Raw genomic sequence first — 3,828 nt, 5'->3', positions numbered from 1 at the left:
TATTTACTATCTAGTCCTTTACAAAAGAGGTCTGCAGACCCCTGGTTTAAAGGATCAGATATAGATACCACCTACTAAAAAAAGTCTGCTCAGTATCAAAAATATATACATGCAAGCAAAATGAAGACATAATGTAAGCAATCTCTCTGGCAAGGGATCACGGTTATCACAATCCTCAACACTTACCATTCACAGGCACGTCAGCGAGAGATTATATGCACAGACTCAATGTAGCATACTCAGTGTCTCTTTAGATATACGAGGGGTGATCGAAAAATATGGTGAACGTTTACATTAAAAAAACGTATGCTCTTCCCTTTTGCGGCCATCGCTGAAGCGCCAGCGGCCAAAATGAAGTTCAACCCCTTTGTGACTTCTGACTGGAGCAAGAACCGTAAAAGACATTTCAATGCACCTTCCCACATTCGCAGGAAGATTATGTCTTCTCCTCTTTCCAAAGAGCTGAGACAGAAGTACAATGTTCGATCCATGCCCATCCGAAAGGATGATGAAGTTCAGGTTGTCCGAGGGCACTACAAAGGGCAGCAAATTGGCAAAGTAGTCCAGGTTTACAGGAAGAAATATGTCATCTACATTGAACGAGTGCAGCGGGAGAAGGCTAATGGCACGACCGTTCATGTGGGCATTCACCCCAGCACTTTTTATCACTAGACTAAAGCTGGACAAAGACCACAAAAAGATCCTTGAACCGAAAGCCAAATCTCGCCAAGTAGGAAAGGAAAAGGGCAAATATAAGGAAGAAACAATTGAGAAGATGCAGGAATAAAGTAATCTTATATACAGCTGTCATTAAAGACTGTTAAAATGAAAAAAAAAAACCTTACTACAGTAAAAAGCACATTGCCATTCATCCCCTTCAAAATGCTCCCCCTCGCTTCCAACACACTTATCCCATCGTTCTCGCCACTTTCTGAAGCAGTTCTGGAAGTCCTCTTTCGTGAGTGTCTTTACTTCATCCTCCATCATGACAATGCTCCATGTCATACATTGCTTCTGGTATATGGCAATTTCTGACAAATAAAAACATTCCAGTGTGTCCTCATCTACCTTAATTACCAGATCTGGCACCATGTGGCTTCTGGCTCTGCCCCAAAGTCAAAATGACCATGAAAGGAAAATGTTTTGAAGCGATTCAGGACATCGAGGCAGCCAACACAGCACATCTGAAAAACACTCCTGAAAGAGGACTCCCAGAACTGCTTCAGAAAGTGGCAAGAACGATGGGAAAAGTGTGTTCTAAGTAAGGGGGAGTATTTTAAGGGCAATTCATGGCAATGTGTCTTTTATTGTAATAATTTGTATTTATTTAAACATTCACCGTATCTTCTGATCACACCTCGTATAAACTAGGAAAATTCATGAATTGCCTTGGTAGTTTTGCGTAGTGTTCTCTGGGTCTATACACACATGAGCCTGTATAAAATTTTTTTTTAAAGAAAAATTCAGTCAACTGGTTATTATTCATATCAACTAGGTGGACCTAATTTTATTGCCCTTATCGAATAATTAAGCATGTTTTGACAGACTACAGTGTGTCCTTGAACAAAATGATTGGTAGTCAGACAATTCAAGCTGTAAAGACAGTTTGAATGGCACCGAGTCAACCTTATATACCGTGTTTCCCCGAAAAGAAGACCCAGCCGGACCATCAGCTCTAAGGCGTCTTTTGGAGCAAACATTAATATAAGACCCGGTCTTATATTATATTATATGACACGGCCCTATAGTATAATCAGACCAGGTCTTATATTAATTTTTGCTCCAAAAGACACATTAGAGCTGACTGTCCAGCTAGGTCTTATTGTCAGGGAAACATGGTATATAACTCACAAATTTACTCCAAAACTAAACCTCAACTCCTGATTGTGCTTGTTAGCAGCTGCGTAACTTTGCACAAGTGGCTTGTCGTCTCTGAGCATTTTTTTTTTTGCTGATATCTAATTCACAAGGTAGATGTAAAGATTGGATGAGACATTGTACATATAATACACACTCTAACACTTGGCACTTATCCAACAATCAACACATAATATCCTTTCCTTTACAAATAATGTCTATTTTAAAAAATTGATTTTTCAGATTCATAAAGAACTACTGAAAACTAAGAGAGTGCATTTTGACAAGTATCATCACTCAAAAATCTAGACCGGATTGGTGGGGTCAAGCTGAAACTAAAATAAATCTAAGCCCCGGGCAGGGAGGGCAGGGTACAACAAACACTGCTGCTACTTTGTTTCCCCCAAAATAAGATGGGGTCTTATATTAATTTTTGCTTCAAAAGATGCATTAGGGCTTATGTTCAGGGGATGTCATCCTGAAAAATCATGCTAGGTCTTATTTTCCAGGAAACACGGTAGAAGGGGTATATTCAAATAGACAGAACTTTCCCATTTCCAGCTGCTTGCTTTTGCAATGGTATATAATAAAGAGTTTTTCTTCTTTCTTTTCTTTTTTCTCCTTCTCCTTCTTCTCCTTCTCCTCCTCCTCCTCCCCCTCCTCTCTCTCTCTCTCTCTCTCTCTCTCTCTCTCTCTCTCTCTCTCTCTCTCTCGGCTACATGTCCATATCTGTCATTGGAACAATCATCTTGTCCTGTGATCGGCAGAAACCCAATTGAAACTATTTTTAGATGGAGTTGGTTTAAATAGCAAAAACAGTTCTTCAGAATAATGGAGATAATTCTAGGAATAATTTCCTTAATGGATTTTTAAAAAATTGACATATAGTCCAATGACATATAATAGTAGAATTACAAAATTTTAAAAATACAGCACGGAGTTAGAAAAAACACAATGGCATTCATGTCAGTATTTTGAACTTCAAAAATACCACCCTAGGACTAAAATTATTTTGAATGAATCGAAATATCAAAATGATGAGGAGAAAAGAATCCCCAGTAGCATAAACTTTGGCAACATCTCTGGAGAGATTTTTTTCCATTTTCACTAGAAGACAGAGATTAATGTATTCTTTGATTAGTGAATTAGAAATGCAAGAGAAGGGCAGTTTTCATTCACTTCCTTCAATTATTTGAGGGTAACAAAAATAACATCTTTGGGGACTGAATAATTTGATGATTATAAAGGCAATTTCAAATGTCTGTTCACAATCCATATTTATTTTGTATCCATTAAGAATAAATTATGCCACCCTATTTAGCAGAAAAATAAAAGAATTAGGATGCTTTCAGAAAAATTACAGCTCTTATGTGTGGCCCCTTTTATTCAAGTACAATCAAGTGTATCTGTTCATGGAACAGCAAACATGAATTAATTTTTAAAAAGACAGAAAGAATAAAGGCTAAGATACAAAACACAAACTCTTTCCTGTTGGGCATGGGTATCTAACACTTCATTATCAAAAGGAACATTTACTTAGGGCATTACTTCTGAGATCCTGTTTAGAAGTTTAAATATGTCTATACAATTGATGTTTCCGCAAATTAGATACTTGGAGCCATAACTCTACTTTTATATCAGTATGAGAAAGATGAAGTATCTGTCCCAAATTAAAATCAGACTTGTGATTCTTCTTTTTTTTTAAACATGTGGACTGCTTTCTTTTCCCTTGTTTCTTCTTTAAAACATCCTAATGCGGGACATTTTAATGAAGCAAATTACTTACTCTTCTGGCTTACATTGCATAACGAGGCAGGTAGAGCACAAGTGGTTAGAGTACAGACCTAGCAGTCACATGAGCCTAGGTATAAATCCTCCTTGCCCCCTTTTGATTGTGTGACCTTGGTCAAGTCCCTTTACCTCTCTAAACGGCGGTTTCTTCCTCTGTAAAATAGGGATAAAAACAGTGTC

At 37.7% G+C, this 3,828-nt stretch overlaps 1 pseudogene across 1 annotated transcript; it reads left to right on the top strand.

The window, feature by feature from the left end:
• Positions 1-315: 315 nt before the first annotated feature.
• Positions 316-787, top strand: LOC308494876 (large ribosomal subunit protein uL24-like; annotated as a pseudogene). The gene has a single exon. The product of its transcript is annotated as a large ribosomal subunit protein uL24-like (transcript).
• Positions 788-3,828: the final 3,041 nt, after the last annotated feature.

Source organism: Rhinolophus hipposideros, assembly GCF_964194185.1.
Source record: "Rhinolophus hipposideros genome assembly, chromosome: X".
Taxonomy (NCBI): Eukaryota; Metazoa; Chordata; class Mammalia; order Chiroptera; family Rhinolophidae; genus Rhinolophus; species Rhinolophus hipposideros.
Note: the sequence above shows the minus strand (reverse complement) of the source record. Positions and strands in the feature narration are given on the sequence as shown.